Source organism: Tupaia chinensis, unplaced genomic scaffold (assembly GCF_000334495.1).
Source record: "Tupaia chinensis unplaced genomic scaffold, TupChi_1.0 Scaffold000184_1, whole genome shotgun sequence".
In the NCBI taxonomy this organism is placed as follows: Eukaryota; Metazoa; Chordata; class Mammalia; order Scandentia; family Tupaiidae; genus Tupaia; species Tupaia belangeri.
The window spans coordinates 5718531-5737273 of NW_006159659.1; the positions used below are offsets into that span (position 1 = coordinate 5718531).

General features: G+C 39.7%; 1 protein-coding gene across 5 annotated transcripts in view; it reads left to right on the top strand.

Moving 5' to 3' along the window:
* The first annotated feature begins 7458 nt into the window (after positions 1-7458).
* HYCC1 (hyccin PI4KA lipid kinase complex subunit 1) overlaps positions 7459-18743 on the top strand; it is a 114976-nt gene continuing 103691 nt past the window's right edge. For 3 of the 5 annotated variants that reach the window (XM_014587137.2, XM_027771121.1, XM_006146674.3), the window contains exon 1: positions 7460-7797. The gene's annotated coding sequence lies outside the window, so the exon portion shown is untranslated. Of the gene's footprint in view, positions 7798-18743 lie in introns of all 5 variants that reach the window. The other 2 variants (XM_027771123.1, XM_027771122.1) reach the window with 2 other exon arrangements.

Consider the following 18743-nt stretch of genomic DNA (forward strand, 5'->3'; position numbering starts at 1 on the left):
TGTGTGCTGTCATGGGCTGAGATAGCTACGTTCCTCCTCACTGTCCTCCCCATTTCTCCTTCTAAAGTCCTGCACTTTCTGAATCTTTGCTAAGTTGTTTTTCCCCTAAGTTTGTTTGTATGTTCAATTAGAGAGACAAACACTGTCAATAGGGTCTCATGGCCTGACCCCCCCTCCACACACACACACAGCCTTCCCCAGCTAGCCAGAATCACAAGCATGTGTGCATCTTCCCAGTATGTACAAGTTAGCCTGAAAACCGAGCCTTGACCATCCAGCACTGCAGTGTTAAGACTGCTGTGTCACTTGGGTTGTGCCTTGTGCTGTGGTTTTGATGGCTAATGTGGATTCTTCTCCTGGTATAATTCAACTTGGAAAATAAATCCTCAAGAGTGACTTTAAGGGTTAGTACCTTGATGCAGCCCACATGGACAGAGGCATTTTGGGATGTCAGCCTTTCAATGACACAGAGTAGCTGGCTTTGGACATGGCTGTGCTGAGGACTTGCCTCAGGTAAGCAGAGAGGATGTGGCTCTGCCAGTATAATCGGGGTCCAGAGAGACAGTCTGAACAATGGGCTGGGCCACTTCCTCATAGTGGTGGCGGAAATGGAAACCAGGCTTGTTCTTACTAAACTTTGGTGATGATGTACTCTCTCACTGACGCTTTTTTTTTGGCATTAACATCAGGGTGTGGTGATGATGACTAAGTAGATGGGAACAAAACTGAAAAATAAAAGTATAACTCATATGTTGAACTCCCTTAGCTCAGAAATTTAAAACCAGAATGAGTGGATTGGCAAAATTCTTGGTGGGGAGGGGGCGCCTCTTACTGCCACTCCATTCAACCCTCTCCATGCAGCTGAGTCTCACGATTCCACGCTCATCCACCCTTCCTCTAGTGATGTGCTTGTTAAATTGCTTTGTGGGTGCAACTCACTGAAGAAACCAAAGAAGCGTGTGGCTCAATTGCTGCCTCTACTCTCTGGGCAGAGGTTAACACAGGAGAAACAATTTTGGAAATATTTAAGGTGGTACACAACGAAGTGCTAAACAATACAGTTGAAATGCCTTGCATGTGATGGATGCAGCAAGTGGTCAGGGGAGGACAAGTCACATTTTTCTAATACTTGGTGTATGGACTAGGGAATAGGGGTGCCACCTACAAAGGAGTCATAAACCAAACCAAGACAGAGAAGGAAAACTGATATTCCTTTAACTTGTATTTTTGAAGTTCCTCTATGGTTCAAGCCCTTTACTATTTCAGGGGACCAAAAGACGATAAAACACAGTTCAACTTCCTCTGGGGTGAGTCAATGTTTATCACATTACCTATATGCTTTTGTCTGTGTCATTTTCCATTCTCTGGGATCCCACCTGGCAGAGAAAATACTGTATACAACTTCATGCTTCTATATTAAGTACTTAAAAGTGAGGTATTTTGCTTCTCAGCAATAATAAGAGCTCCTTTGTGGAATTTATGAGGATGTTTTAAAGAATTGTCAATGCCTTAGCTGAAAGTGAAAGGAAGAATGTTTAACTCAGGTTCACTTAGGCAGAATTACCAGTAAGCAATATATAGGCTGCTGTATTTTCATCTTAAAAAACAATGTGCACTTTTTGAAGGTTATACAATTAACACCGGTTGGGGCTGGCAAGTGGCATGGTGGTTAAGGGCAATGGTCTCCCACTTGGCTGACTGCAATTAGAGTCCTGAACCTGGAGACTTGCTTTATCACTTTCCCTCTCTTTTTTTTCCTCTCTTGCTCTGTCCCTCTCTGGTCAAATTAAAATAAATAAAGTCTAATAAAATAATTCTTGAAAAAATTAACACCTTTTTATTGTAAAAATAACTAAAGAAAATAGAATTTACCCATGATTTCTCCATACTTATCTTACATAATTGCTTGTAACCATGTGTGAATTGTGGCCATGTCATCTAACATGATGAAAGAAATATCTTTTCCCATGTCATACAAATATTTTCCAAAACATGGTTGATAAAAACTGTACAATACAACTCTCTCAACAATAATTCTTCTAGAAGATTTTGGTTAATAAAATGTCTTAGAAGATATATGTGGATATTTTTCATTTCTAATCATTCCAAGATAGCAGTTAGTCATTAGGCTTTCCATCCCTATTTGTATGGCTTGTTCATAAATATGAATCAGCCTGGCTCAGATGTTAAAAGACAGGAGAAAGAAGACTTAAAAAAAAAAAAAACTTAAAATATCTGATACAAAGTGTTAATTTTCCCCCCCTAATATGTAGAGAATGTTTTCTTTTTTCTGGGGATAACATCCCTAGAGACCTTGAAAAATGAAGTTTCCTTCACAAAATGTAATTGGTTAAGGATCTTGCCTTGATCCATAATTCTATAATTCCAATGATCAGTTTTGTACGGGCGACAAATATGACAATGTGCTTAGAATGCCTTAGGTTATGGATATGGGACTCTTATGGGACTGGAAACAGCTGCAGATGGGTCTTGCAGATGTTGGATGCAAATACTGGGAACTGGAGTGATTCAGCACAGCTGCAGGAAATGGGTTATCTCAGTATTCCCTGGACAGCAGGACTTCACTTGATCCATCTTTAGTACAGTGACTCATGTTATTAATTTCCATTGCTCTTTTGTTACCAATTAGTTCATTGCCTCTCCAACACTTTATATCTCTTCTCTACCTAATGGCTTCAGTGTATTCATAACTTCTCATAACTTGCCCCTCTTATGACTTCTTGGTGCTTCTTTTTTTCCCTTTCTTTTTTTAAAAAATTTACTTAGGGTGTGTTCACCCCCAGGAGAGTGACAGAGACAGAGAGAGAAAGGAAATGCAAGAAGCACTCCTGGGAGGCTGGCCATACTGCAATCCTTTCTCTTCCATTCTCATCTCAGGATTTTGAGCACTCAATGTACATGCAACTGGTGAGTTTTTCAAGCAGTTGGGTCCAGGATTCGAACTGAGCTGTAGGTCATGTGGGATCCAGCCGCCTTAACTGCCACACCACTGGCTAGCCTCAATAGGTATTTTTTGGCAGGATCTCACTGATCCTTCTTTCTCAGTCTCCTAATAACTAGGATCACATGCCATGTTCAGGTTGCTCTGAGAAATGAAACTGGGTTTCTCAATGTGACTTCCAATTTCTCAAGTGGTGATACTATCTGTACACTACTGTGACTGGGCCTTATTTTTGTTTGTTTAGCTTTTTTTAAAAAATTATTTAATATGTTTTGTATGCTGGTAAATAACATTTTGTTTTCTAGTTAACTTTAATAGAAATAGAGTTGAGCTATGTTTTTTCTTTTTTTTTTTTTTTTTAGAGGGATTTTTGCTATAGGGTGCATACACTCTCCAGAAAGACAGAGTGAGACAAAGAGACAGAAAGCTAGAAATCACCCCCCAGGGGGGATGGGCACACTGCAGTCCTTTCTCCTCCATTCTCCTCTCGTGATTTTGGGCATGCTTGCACCCGGTGTGAGTTTAAGCCACTGGGTCTGGGACTCGAACTGCAGTCGACTACATGGGAGTCCAGCGACATAGCCAATAGGCCAATTGCTGGTCCCAGAAATGCATTTTTTTAAAGTTTATTTTCAGAGTCCAGCAGATGCTGTAATGTCACTGGACTCTCATGTAGTTGACCACGGTTTGAGTCCTGGACCTGGCAGCTTAAAATTCATACCAGGAGTGTGTGCATGCTCACCCAAAATTCCGAGAGGAGAATGGAGGAGAAGGGATTGTGATGTGGCCATCCATGCCCCTGAGGGGTGATTTCTTGCTTTCTGTCTCTCTGTCTCTGTCTCTCTGGTAAGCACATGTGCCCGATAGCAAACATTTCTCTCTAAAAGAAAAACAAAAGAAGAAAAAGTTTATTTTCAGAGAGAGAGAAAGAAACACAGGCACCCTTAACAGAATCTTCACACTTCAATCCTCTCCTCAGCAGCCAGGATCACAGACTGACCTATGGATCCAATCCATCTTGTATTTTAAGGTAGACCTGGGACATGAATATGAGCCTTTCCCACATGGTTTCCAGCATCACACAGTAGCAACCCTGCTGCCCGAACCACTGCAGCTAGGCTTTTTAATAGTTTTAATACTGGGTTGTTGGAAAAGTCATGATGCATTTTTGAATAGAAAAACATAGAAAAAATGCGTCAAGACTTTTCCGACAACCTAATAGATTATGCCTACAGATAACAGAGATTAGCAAAGATGGGTAGAAAAGATCTGGAATATGCTGACTTTCATGAAGTAGGTTTAAAACATTTCCCCTTTTAAGCAGAATGTTCTCTTAGCATTTTCCTGGTGCTTTGCTACTAAAACATAAATGGTTATGTGTAACAGTTAAATGCAGACTGTTATTGTTAGAAATTATCTTTATATGCACGAATTGTGATGGAAAGAAGAATGGATTGCAAACATAAATTTATACTCTGGTTTTCTCTGTCTTAAAGGGAAGACTTAAATCGCCTTCTATATTATCTTACCACTGCAGAACAGGAAGTGAAGTCAGGCAGTAAACTGCTTCCTGTCTTCTCACAAGAAGGAAACAAAATATATATAAATATACATCATACATAGGCAGCGTTTAGTCTTTCTCTACTCAACCCATCCTGTACACGGTACCGATTTATCATTAGTAAAATGTTCTGCTATCATTCCTCTCTTAACTGTGGGTATATATTAGACTACTTGGGAAGCTTTTTATAAAGTTCCTATATTTAGGCGCTCCCCCCTAATTTTCTAATTTATTTGTTGTGGGATGTGGTTTGGGCATTAATATTTTTAAAAAGCATCCTAAGTGCAGTAAGAAGACAGGAAACCACAAGGCAAACAGAATCTGAACATTTGAGCTTGCAGTTAAGGTGCACTTTTATCTATTTGCACCCACGCTTGTCAGGGTCTGGCCGGCCCTAAGTGTGTTCCATGCCCTTTGAATATTACTTGTGCTTTCTCTCTTCTGGTATTTTGCCAAACATTCTAGGAGTTTCCTCCTCACATGTTTTTCACTAATTCAAATTCCTCCCCATAGTTTAAAACCCAGCCCAGTTTTTACCACCTCCATCAAGCCTTCTCTGACTACTCTTGACCAAGCACAAGCAATTATTGCCCAGTTAATCATTGGAACAAAGAATCAATTATGTACTACCTGGGCCATCTCTTCTACTGTTGCTTTAAATGCTGACTCTCATCTTTGCTTGACTTTTCACCTGTTTATTAGCCAGCTACCTATGCTATAAGTTTCTAGCATTCATATGAATCTTTGAAAAGCCATGAGCCTTACACAGTGCAGGAAGTCAAATAATGTTTGTCCTTTCCTTCTATCCACACCTCCATAGGTGTAGTTCAGGCTTTCATTGCTCCTGGAATCCTGGCTAACTGGCCTTCCTGCCATCTGACACCTTGGCTCTTTAACTAGGCCAACACATCAGTGGCCCACGTGGCCAATGTCCTGCAAACTTGATTGCGTGTGTGTTTCTTTGCTTGCTTCTTATTGTGTGTGTGTGTGTACTCCTTTGCTTCTCTCCTTATTTTATAATCTAGCTGATCCTAGTTCTTCCTCTGGCCCTCTACTCTCCTACTCCTCAGGATGTGATGGTAGAATTCAATGTCTTTGTTTTTTTTTCTGCTTGCTTTCTCTTAGATGTCAGAATTTATTTAATATACCCTATGAATCTTCCTGTCCCCATTCCTTTGGTTAAATACTTCTCTTGACCAGACTCTGACCCAGGAGTTCTGAACTGCCAGGTCAATCTTCCACCAGTGCCCTGGTCTGATGTGTCAATTCCCCTCAAAGAGAACACTCCACATTGTTTTTCAGAAATCTTACCCTTTAAAAAAATCTTATCATGTTGTTCATGTAATTAGAAGTTTCTGTTGACTCCTCATTGCCTATAGAATAAAATCTAAGCCTGAGCTGTCCAATGTAAGAGTTAGTTAAGAAATAATTATTTATTTAATTTAACTTAATAGTATCATTTATTTTAATTTGCTATAGGGCACATGTGCTTACCAGAGAGAGATGAGGGGGAGGTGGGTGGGGTGGGAGGAGTAAGAGAGCAAGCCATCGGGTTCAGGACTACTAACCATAGTCAGCCATGTGGGAGTCAAGCAACTTAATCGCCACACCATCTGCTGGCCCCAATATAAGAGTTATTAAAAATAAAACAAAAACTTGAGATCCTCAGTCATTGCCATATTTCACGTGTTGATAGCCACATGTGGCTAGTGGCTATCATTTTGAACACAAATGAGCATTTCTGTTATTGCAGAAGGCTGTCAGATAGCATTGGCCTGAATATCTTACAACAGCTCATGAGGACTTTTGCAATCTCATCTCAACCTTTGCTATAACCTAATTTTTGATTGCTCCTTATCTTTCATCCCCAACTACTTTTTCAATGTTCTGCTATCTCTCTGTGTCCTTTCAGATTTCCTTGCCTTTGAACATGGTGTTCCCTCTTCAACTTTCTTCTCTGGCAAACTTCTATTTACCTGTTAAGATCCAACTCAAATATCACTTTCTTCATGAAGGTCCTTGACTTTCCTATACATAATCATTTCTTGTGTTTCCTTTGTTGATTGATTCTAGCACTGTTGCTTTAACAATATATTTTGTTAATATTTGCTTATAAAGCTGTGCCCTTGGAGTGGGGAGTTCTGCCTGATTGTTTTAGAAATCTGTTTTAACGATTACTTGAGATTGTTTCTTAGATACCTTTTTCATATCATGTGATGTTTTTTCTTGTTTATATGCCTGGTATTTGTGTGTTCAGCATGTTTCAAAAGATCACTTAGTGATTTGGGGAGAAGTCCTTACTATTTCTAGTACAAAGTTAGAATAACTTCCTGTTCCCTACTTTGGAGGTTAAGTTTTCTTTTAAATAACCCGGACTGGATTTCAGAGGGATGTGGTAGGAGGGGTTTACAAGATCAAAAATGGCAGACCTATATGCAGCAGCTGACTCTGGGTTCCAGTCCTTTTACAAAATATTTAGCCTATGTGTGAAACAAAAATAGAGAAAGAAGATGTAAAAAATAAAGATAGCTCATGGAAAGAAAATTGGGGAATTGTATTTGACTGTTACCAGACTAAGGATAAAAGCAATGATATGGTAAGTGGGAAAGGTTTCTATTACCATTTTTTTTTTTCTTCTTGGGAGTTGATAAGATTTCCATACATATTTATGTGAATTGAATTAATTACTGGGAAGTAAATGCTCCTGGCCAGTGAATTAATATATCAATTGTGATTACAGTTCACATCACCAGGTAAGGATAATTTTCTTTCGAGAAAGCCGTAAGCCCTACAGGTTTAGAGTCCAAGAGACCTTCGCTGGTTGCCATCGCCTAGAGGCCACTTCAATCCGCTCAGTCAATCATCTACCCTAGGGCGCCTCGACCACGCCCATCGCTCAGAACACTCCCATCCAAGTCACCCTCCCATGACTCCGCCCCAAGCCCAGCAGCAGAAGATTTTCATTGGTGGAGAAGTTATGCAGGTCCCGCCTTGGAGGACAGTGATAGGCTAAACTGGCGTGGGGCGGTGGTGGTTGGCTGCCTGGGGACGGGTGCCTGGTCGTGCCTGTCATAGTGGCTGGCGGCAGTGGCGGCTCTCGGGGCTGGGTTGTCAGTCAGTGAGAGGAGGGGGAAGATGGCTCGCTGGGACCCGTTCTGCTAGGAAGAAGGGGGGCAGGTGGTGCTGCTACTCGGGAGGAAGCAAGCAGACGCCGTCGCTGTCGCTGTGAGCCGCACCAGCCTAGGCTCTGTAGTGGAGCACCGGAGCCGCTCTGGTGAGTCCGACCGAGAGACCCACGCGGGGCCCCCAGGGCGGCCGGCAACAGATAACTTTTTTGTCAGGGAGGAGCCGGGGCGACGCGGCGGCGGGGAGGGGTCCGGGACTTTGTCCCCGGGGCGTTGGCTTCGTTGAGGGTAACGGCTCCAGCGCGAGGTGGCTAGGGTGGGCGCGAGGCGGTGCTGGGCGCTGGGGGCGCCCAGGCGGGGTGGGTGGGCTGCGGCCGACAGCTGCGCTCCCCGAAGTTGGGCGCAGCCCGCCAGCTGCCTGGAAGACCGTAGCTTTGTGCGCGCGGATTCGGGTGTCTTTCTTTCCCGACGAGGAGTGGTCCAGCCCCCGGGCGTGACCTGAGTGCTGCGGTCTCAGCCAGACCCTCTGCAGGGTCGGCCTAGGGTGGGAGCTACACCCTCGCAGGCCCCACCCCGCCGCAGCTGATGCTTCGGCCTGTCCCATCCCTTCTACCCTCTCCCTTCCCTCCAACGAGGCCACCGCTGTCTGCAGTCTGGTGACCAAATGGTCTCTGGACCACCCCGCCCTCTGCCGCCCCTCCGCAAAGCAGCGTTCGCCTTGGTCTTTGGTCCCGCGCTGGGTGGAGAGGTTCAGAAAGCAGCCACGCTTCCTTCCTTGGTTATTACACTGAAGATCTCCTTTTCAGCCCTTGTCCCCTTATTTCCACGAGTTTTTCCTCTGCCGCGGCTGATTTTTAACATACTTGAGAATGGTTGGGGTTTTAGCTGATGATTTTTGCATTGAAAGACTCCAAGTTTGCACGCTTCAGCAACGGTAGATATCTACCTTAAAGCGTGCATGTGTGCTCTTTGTACCCTCAGAGTTCAGACATTCCTGAAAGATTTTCATTTTACCCAAGATGTTTTGTGCTGCACAGAGTCAGTTTTCTGATAAATACACTATCACACGCCTGGCAGCCGCTCTGCTCTTCAGGTAGGGGGAGTTTCTTCCACTGGCAGCTACTACTTATCTCAGACACGTAGGGCCAAGCTGTCCTTTTGCAAAGTATTCATTCTTTGGGTCATACAGTAGTTTTTGGAACAGGTAGGCCATCTCTTTGTTTCATGTAACACTTTACAGATTGAGGGGTTCAGGTTTTTTATTAGGTTTTTGCCTTAGGGAGCCTTGGCTCCCGGCAGAGACAGAGAAGAAAAGTAAGAAATCCTCCTCACCCTCCTCCCGCTGGAGTAGTAGTGGTGGTGGTGGTGGTGGTGGTGGTGGCGGCGGCGTGGCGGTGGCGGTGGCCATGCCCAACAGGTGTTCCGTTTTTTAAATCTTATCCATGCAAAGTAATGAGGATTGATGTAACCTTGAGTCAATGTGATAGTCCTGGGAGACTTGTTTTCCAGAAGAACATTCTTACTGCTAACATCCATAGACCACACACATCCTGCCCCCTCTCCCCCCCCCCCCCCCCCCCTTTTCTTTAGGTTAATACATTTTAAGGTTTATACGATGAATATTAGTTCAAAGCACCATGTTTTTGAAGGGCAGGGAAAAACAAGAAAGAAAAAAATCCTAGAGATTTGCTTAGCTAGTAGCTTCAAAGTCAGCTTTTGAAATAATTCATTTAAACAAAGTGGTGAGGGAGAAAACCATCACATGTTTAGAAATCACATTCGGAATTTGGCTTATTTTATTCTTTTTTGATTTGCCGAGATTCTTATTATTGAGGAATTAGAAACCATCTTACTTATCAGCATTAGCAATGCCTGGATATGTACAGCTACTGAGGCATGGATAGGTTAACACTGCTGTGTTTCTCTTTGTTGTATTTTTACTTTATGAAATCTGCTGTTGGTTGCCTTTTTAAGAGTAGTGTAGGGACCAGCAGTTAGCGTAATGGCTATGTCACTGGACTCCCATGTAGTCAATCTCGGTTCACATCTTGGACCCGGTTGGTTAAACTCATACTGGGCACCTGTGCATGTGTGCCCAAGATCCCGAGAAGAGAATGGAGAAGGGATTGCAGCGTGGTCATCCCCCCTGGGGGGTGATTTCTCGCTTTCTGTCTCTCTGTCTTTCTCTGTCTGTCTGGCACGTGCCCTATAGCAAAAACCTCTTAAAAAAAAAAAGAGTGGTGTAGTTCTGACAATTAGAGTTTAAATATATCTTGTAGTTAATTGTTCTATTCCATATCCTGTTGCCTCATACCTATTTTAGAATTAATCTTAAGGAATCTTTAAAAAATATTAGCATTCAGCACCTTTTTGGGGGGTACCAATTTACATATTTTAAATAATTTAAATTACGTTGAACATAAAGTTATTCTACACTGCCCCAGGCTGAATGGGTACTAAGGTCACAAAAAAGAATGTCATTGCTCTTGTCCTCAAGGAATTTACTGTGTAATATACAAAATATTAGTTACATGTAGGGATTAATAGAGAAATGATGGGAGATGACAGTTGTGAGGTTGGTCAAACTATTAATTCCATCTGCTTTGAAGGTAGGGCATTGGATCATTAGTTAATGAGATTGGATTGAAGGTGATAGATGAGAAGCCATTTATTGGATTGTGTTTTAGACTCCTACTCTGGCAAAGTGAGGTAGAATCTGATAAGTCCTGGACGCCTTTGGGAAGTTCTGGACACCTTTGGGAAGAAAAAAGGAGAAATCAAGACTCTAAGGATTTGACTTGATCCCATTGATTGAAAGTGAGGAACATATAAATGGAAAGAAGATGATAAATTCTATTGATTTATGGGGAAAGTCATGACACAGTTTTGCATAGAAAAATAGAAAAATACATCATGAGTTTCCCGACAAGCTTTGGGATTTTGAATTTGGGAAAGCAGTGAAATATTCAGATGAACATGTAGATAGATATTTGGATCTATAGATATAGAACTTATAAAATAAATTAGAAATAGAAGATTGGGGGTTGAACGTAAGCTTTTTGGATTTGGTTATGTTGAGGTATCTTGAGGGAAAGCATTTAATATGATAAAAGCCACAGACAGAGAATAGACTGATAAATGGCAGAAATAAGTAGCATGGTATCAAAGAGAAAAGTAGTAGTTAGAAAGGAAGAACATCAAGAAAAATGCAAAAGGTGGAGATTTTCAAATATAAGAGAAACAGGACAGTAATTTTTTCCTTTTTTTTTTTTTTTGGAGAGGTTTTTGCTATAGTGCGCATGCACTCGCCAGAAAGAGAGAGACAGAGACAGAAACTGAGAAATCACCCCTCCAGGGGGGATGGCCACGTCATAATCCCTTATTCTCCATTCTCCTCTCTGAATTTGGGCATGCATGCACATGCACCTGGCATGAGTTCAAGCCACTGGGTCCGTGACTCAAACCGTGGTCGGCTACATGGGAGTCCAGTGACATAGCCATTACACCAACTGCTGGTCCCAAGTCAGTAATTTTTAATGCAGTAAATAACAATTAATTTGTCAATTGATAGGTGACTTTAAAAAAACACAGTTTTAGCTGAGTGGTGGTTCTGAAACCAGTATTCAGAAGACTGAGAGAGAATGGGTGGTGAAAGTGGAGACATGCTTGTGTGAGGCTTTTCAAGAAAACTGAAGTTAAGGAAGGAAGAGAATGATAGCTGTTAGCTCTCACTGAGAACAATGGCTCTCATTCTTGGCTTCACATTGACAATTACCTGGCGGAGCTTTTAAGAATTCTGATTTCCAGGGGAAACCTCTATGCAAATTGGGGAGGATAGAATGGAACCCAGATTTATTTATTTATTAATTAAATAAATTATTCAGTATTTATTTCAACAGCTTTATTGAAGTGTAACTGGCATATAATAAACTAAACCTATTTAAAGTGTACAGTTTAATGTTTGACCTATGTTTACATCATAAAACCATCATCACAATAAAAATAATGAACATATTCATTACCTTCAAAAGTTTCCTCTGTCTCTTTGTAATTTTTTCCTTTCATCTCCAAGAACCACTGATCTGTTTTCTGTCACTGTAGATTACTTGCTTTGGTAAATATATATATATATTTAAGTTCCCCAGCTAATTCTGATGTGCAGACATGGTTGAAAGGCACTGTGGAGAGATACACATTGGAAAAATGTTATACCTGTTTATGTGTGTAAGAAAAATGAGAGTAGACAGTGGAGGTAGGAGGTTCAGGAAAGATGAGATAGTTTTTGGAACTAAATTCTGGAGGAGATAGAAGTGGATGGAATTCAGAGCTTTGACCAGAAAGAAGGGAAGACAATTCTGGAAGCAAAATTTCTAATAAACATGATGACGTGCAAGATAGTTTTGTATTTGTCTCTGTTGTCATCATCAGCGTTGTCATTATGTAGAGAAATCTTGGCTCTCTGAAGTACCTCTGAGGTACTTAAAAATAACTAAAGAACATCTTAACATTGTGAAATGAATTCTCAGAAAAAATCCCTTGAGTGGAGCCTGAGACCTTTGGCACTACCACATAATGCTTTGTCATTTTTTGGAAGGGAGCAGATGGAATTAACAGTTTGACTATTGCTTATTGTTGAGAGCCAAGTACTGCCAGAGTCTTTCAGAACCGCACAGATTTAGGCTGCATATTTGCACCAAGAAAAGAGAACATTTAACACTTGAAAATCTCCTGTTTAAAGCATCTTTTAAAATTTTTATTTATTTTAGTTTTCTTGTTTTTTTTTTCTCCAAAATATTTATTTATTTATTAATTTTACAAGAAATCTTTCTTTCTTTCATTTATTTATTTTTATCTATGTCATCCATTTCCATTTCATGGACGTTTTCAGGCTATTAGGAATTAGGTTTGCTAACTACAATAGCTTCCGAACCATATATACAAAGTATGCTATTTATTTATTTGGTTATGTGGTTTACAAACCAATGATATATATATATATATATATATATATTTTTTTTTCTTTTTCCATCCTTGATTCCCTATCCCTCACCCTCTGCTGTGTCCCACCCTTCTCCCACATTGTCTCTGGTATCCATGGTTGCTTTCTATGCCTTCCCTCCCCATTTAATTGATTTGCTAATGAACTTAATTAATCTAAATATTTCCAATAGCAAGCGTATTTTAGTTTTCTTTATTTTTATTATTAGTATTACAAATTTGCTGTAGGGCATATGTGCTCACCAAACACAGAGAGAGAGAGAGAGCAAGTTACCAGGTCTGGGACTCTAACTGCAGTCAGTCATGTGGGAGTTCAGTGCCTTCATCACTGTTGCCTGCTGTTCCCTGTTTAAAGCATCTTTGCTCAGGAGAAACCCTTCTTTTGTGCTTTTTTGGATATATGCCTTTCTAAGTACATCAGAGGATTGTTATTAGAAGCTGTCAAAGGCCCACATGTCCTATCTTGATAATACCTCTGTTATATAGCCCAGCCTCCTTTTTCTTTTTAAAGTTTCTGGCTCAGGATTTAGATGTAGGTAAAATTTGAGTCCTGGTGATTCTGAGGTCCAGGACTTGTTCATCATGATTGACCCTTACCTTTGGTGGAGACTAAAAACAGAATGGCTAATATCTGAATATTATTATATTTGGTATGGTACTTGATCATAAATAAAGATGACATGAAAAGTTTTGTCTGATTATCTTCTAGAGTTCTGAAACTTTCTTTCATCGAATTAAAGAATCAAAGTATGATTTTATCTAGAGAGGGGATGTATCCCTAATTTTGATGCAACTTTAAAGAGTGGGAATATCAATGTTAACCTAATCATTGTTAAAAATTTTGCAAAATTCAGGAAAGCATAAACGATAAAGAGCATTTATAATGCCTCCAACAGAAATACTTACTATTGGGACCAGCAGTTAGCGTAATGGCTATGTCGCTGGACTCCCATATAGTCGACCAACAGTTCGAATCCTGGACCCGGTGGCTTAAAACTCATGCTGGGCATGTGTGCGTGCATGCCCAAGATCCTTAGAGGAGAATGGAGGAGAAGGGATTATGGCATGGCCATCCCCCCTGGGGGGTGATTTCTCGCTTTCTGTCTCTGTCTCTGTCTGTCTGGCGAGTGCACGCACCCTATGGCAAAACCTCTCCAAAAAAAAAAAAAAAACCTTACTATTAACACTTAGTAAATATCCTTATAGGTCCTTCTTGTGTGGGTGTTTTTTTTTTTGTATATGTGTGTGTGTATGCATACTGTTTTGTCACTAGCTTATTTTTACATGATAGATTATGAATGCTTATCTAAATCAATTAAAAATTTTTTTTATTTGCCTGAGGACAAGTGTGCTTACCAAAGAGAGAGTACCCCTCAGTGAGGCATGATCATGCCATAGTCTTCCTCCATGTTTCCATTTTATCAGAATTCTGGGCATAAGATGCCTGGTGTGTTTTCAAGCCTCTGAGCCTAAGATATGAACTGGGGTTGGCCACGTGGGATCTGGTCCTCTACATACAGGGCTTAACTGCTGCCCTACAGGACTAGCATCAGTGTAATGTTATTTTAAATGTATGTCTAATATTCTGGAATATGAATTTACCATAGTTTACTTAACCATTTTAATTGTTGAAATTTTGAGCTCTTTTTAATAATTTTGGATGGATAGCAGTTAGCTTCTTGGCAGATTAATTATGACTCATATCTTTATTTCCTTAGGATAAATACTAAACTCAAAAGGTATGCACACTTGGGAACCAGCAGTAATGGCTATGTCACTGGACTCCCACGTAGTCGACCGCGGTTCGCGTCCCGGACCTGGTGGCTTAAAACTCACGCCAGGCATGTGTGCGTGCGTGCCCAAGATCCCGAGAGGAGAATGGAGGAGAAGGGATTGCGGCGTGACCATCCCCTCTGGGGGGTGATTTCTCGCTTTCTGTCTCTATGTCTCTCTGTCTGTCTGGCGAGCGCACACGCCCTATAGTGAAAAATCTCTCAAAAAAAAAAAAAAAGGTATGCACACTTCAATGATTCTTTTTTAAATTTTATAATTATTTAACTTTATTTATTATTATTATTTTCTAATTGGATTAGAGAGAGAAAGAGGAAAAGTGAGAAAGCAAGCCACCAGGTCCAAGACTTGAACTGTGGTTGCCCATGTGGGAGTCCAACGGCTTTAGCCACCACGCTACCTGCCAGGCCCAGTGATTCTTAATGGATAATATTCATCTTTACTAGTTGTGTTTGAGAATACCAACATCCTCTCCGTATTCTGTACTAATCATTTTAAAACTGCCATTTTGACAAGAAAGGCCTATTTTCTATAAATGTTTTTGCCATTGATTATTAGTGATATTAAGTATTTATATTTCTCTTACGAATTATCTATTAGTGTCATTTGTCTACTACAATATTAGATTTTAAAACGTTATTTATTTATTTAATTCCAATTGTTATTATTATTTTAAAATTTGACTAGAGAGAGAGAAAGGGAAAACAAGAAAGCAAGCTGTGAGGCCTAAGACTCAAACTGTGGTTGACCATGTATGAATCCAGCACCTTAACAACGATGCTACCTGCTTACCCCATAATGTTTGATATTCTTTTTTTTTTGAGAGGTTTTTTATTCTTTTCACTATAGGGCGTGTGCGCTCACCAGACAGAGACAGAGAGACAGAAAGCGAGAAATCACCCCCCAGGGGGGATGGTCACGCCTCAATCCCTCCTCCTCCATTCTCCTCTCGGGATCCTGGGCACGCATGCACACGCGCCCGGCGTGAGTTTTAAGCCACCGGGTCCGGGACGCGAACCGCGGTTGACTATGTGGGAGTCCAGCAACATAGCCATTATGCTAACTACTGGTTCCCATAATATTAGATATTTTTAAAAACTAAATTATGAGACCTTTTTGTAGATACAAACGACTAGGCCTTTGTCATATTACATTGCACAGGAGCCAGATGGCAGTGTAGTGATAATATAGTTTTGCAATGTTGGACCCACATGAAAGGGTCCCAGGTTTATGTCCTGAGGCCTCACTGTACATGCCAGGCACGCTTGTATGTACCTGTGTTACAGGCTGGCTGAGTCTGGGGGTGGATCATGATGTGACGTTCTTGTTTGGAGTGCCTGTCTCTTTCTGTGTGTCTTTTTCATGGAAGAAATAAAGAACTAAACTTAAAAAAAAAATACATTGCAAGTAATTTCTGCAGTTTTTTTCATTTACATCCTTTATTAGTGCACTATTTTAATGTCAACAGAAATAATCTGAAACGGAGCTTTCACAAGGATAGAGGTTTATTCTCATGATTATAGCTCATTATTTGGAGGTACAAGGTTGAGAGATCAAGTTTTTTTTTTTTTTGGAGAGATTTTTGTTGTAGGGCGCATGTGCTTGCCAGAAAGAGAGAGAGACAGAGAGACAGAAAGCGAGAAATCACTGGGGGATGGCCACGCCACAATCCCTTCTCCTCCATTCTCCTCTCGGGATCTTGGGCATGCACGCATAGGCGCCCGGCGTGAGTTTAAGCCACCGGGTCCAGGATTAGAACCATGGTTGGCAACATGGGAATTCAGCGACATAGCCATTACGCTAACTGCTGGTCCCGAGAGGTCAACTTCTGATGAGGCTGCAACATGGTGGGGGGCAGGATCTGAAGCACAGCAGCTGTTCATAACTTTCTGCTATTTTAGATCTCCATTTCTTTATTATAAACCCACTAGAACTCAGTTGTAGGATTTGTACCTTATCTTGACCTATCATACCTTATTGACCTTATCATATCCAGAGGCTCTACCCTGGGATACCATGAAGAGATTAAGTTTTTACTTAATAATACCTTTACAGTACAACCAAGTGCCAACACATCAATTTTGGGGGACATCCAACTACAGTGCATCTTAATTTTTCTTTTGGTGTGGATTTTTACTTTTGAATAGATTTTTAACATTTTTAGTATGATTATGTTTATTAAATTTTTTTCTTATGGTATCTACCAACTTAGGCTGTCTCACATTCCCGAATTTTACATAACTATTCACCTATTTTCTCAAATTAATTTAACAGTTTTAAAAACCTTAAATTTTTTTACTAAAGTCTGTTGCAGTGTATTTTAATATAGGGCATCAAGTTAATAGTTTTAATGCTCTTTATTGAACAGTAATCTTTTCTGAGAGATTTTACATACCAAATCATGTGTATATAATTTATCTGTCTGCCTTATCAGTCTATTGATCTATCGATACTGCTATATGACATTTTCTAGATTTTCTGTTTTGTTTCATTGGTCCATTATTTTTGTCCTAATAATTCCAAACTTTTCTAATTATGATAACTTTTTAATGTATCTTACTATATATTAATAGTTGTGTAAATTCCTATCATCTTCCCCAAAATATTTCCAGCATTCTCATATATTTCTTTTGTCAGGTTACATTTTATTTAACTTATTAAAATCTCAAAAGAACCCTATTGTAATATGTAAATTAATTTTTTAAAAGATAATTGTGATATCTGCAATATTATCATCATTTATTTAAATGATATTTTCTGACTCAAAGATGTATTGAATTTTCTTCATGTAATTTTAGCTTTCTTCATGTGGATTCTTGCCTGTTTTTCAAGTGGTATTTTGGTCTTTCACAACTTGTAGATCCTATTGTGAATAGAATTGTTTTTCATTATTTTAAAGAGTATTATGTTTTCCTGATAGAATATGGAAAAGTTGGTATTTTTCATATGCTGTTTTCTAGCTGATCAAGTAATGACATTGTTTATTCATATAATTTTTATTGAGTTTTTATAATAACTTAGTTATACCATTTGTAAATGACAATAATTTTGTCTTCTTCTCAACACTTAGTCCTTTATTTTTTTTCTTAGTACATTGATCAGAAAACGTCTAGAGTAATGTTAAATTATAGTAGTGAATAGTGAGCATCCTTGGCTCCTTTCTCATTTTAATGAAAATGCCTTTAAGTTTTCACAGTTGTGTATTCAAAATTTTTATTTAAGGCAAATATACTTCTGTTTCTTTTTTTTTTTTTTTGTAACTGAGCTATTAGTATATATTAAATTCGATCACATGTCCTCTTAATTTATGTTGAGGTGATTATATGGTTTTTCTTTTGTTTACCTATTGGTTCATGAATTATATTAGATTTACTAGTAGATTTCCTAAGGTATAACGGCAACTTGATTATAGCAAATCTCTTTAAAGTAGAGCTGTATTTGATTTGCTATATGAGGTTGGGCCATAGTATTCCTTTTGTAAGACCTTTTTCAGGTTTTGGTTTCTGAATGTGCTAGCTTTGTAAAACAAAACAAAAACCAAAAGAGTGAGAGAGAAAGAATGAGAGAGAAGGAGACCCTTTCCATCCTTTTATGTGCCTTGACAATCTCTTTGGAATGTTCGAAATGGTTAAGCTGTAAAAATGGGAATTTTTGGATTGAATATTATTTATCAAGATTGTAAGATTTGCTTAAGTATATTTTAAGTACTTAGATAATTCATTTAATTTAATACGTACACAATTTTATGAAGCAAGAATTCTTATTATTGCTCTATAGAAACCGAGACTCTGGTTAAGATATTTGTTCAAGATAAACATCTTCTTATGGTGGAGTACAGAGAGTTTAAACCAAATTTGTACCTGAGGTTACAGTCCTTGCTTTTTAATCAATACCCTCATGTTTTCCTAATTAGGACTTGTTCCAGCCAGTGGGAGTGGCACAGCAGTAATGCAATGCTTCTTAATGCTGAGGCCACTTGAAAAGATCTTGGGTTCAGGTTCCAAGGTTTCCTGTAAGGCTGGAGTAGGATTAGAGCATGAGGATCCTGTTGGAGGTGTCTCTCTGTGTCTCTCTCTCTCACAGAAGAAATAAATAGACTTAAAAAAAAAAAAAAGGACTCGTCCTTCACTTTGTATTATCATCTTACTAAGTATTTTTATTCTTTGCACAGTTAATTTAAATTTTTGGTAACCCTTATCATAATTATTAGTAGTTTGTTCTGTGTTGTTGTCAAATGGTGTATTTTAATAAATACAGCCCAGTATGGTTATGATAGACAGTCCCAGAGTGGGGTGGAATGGGTGGA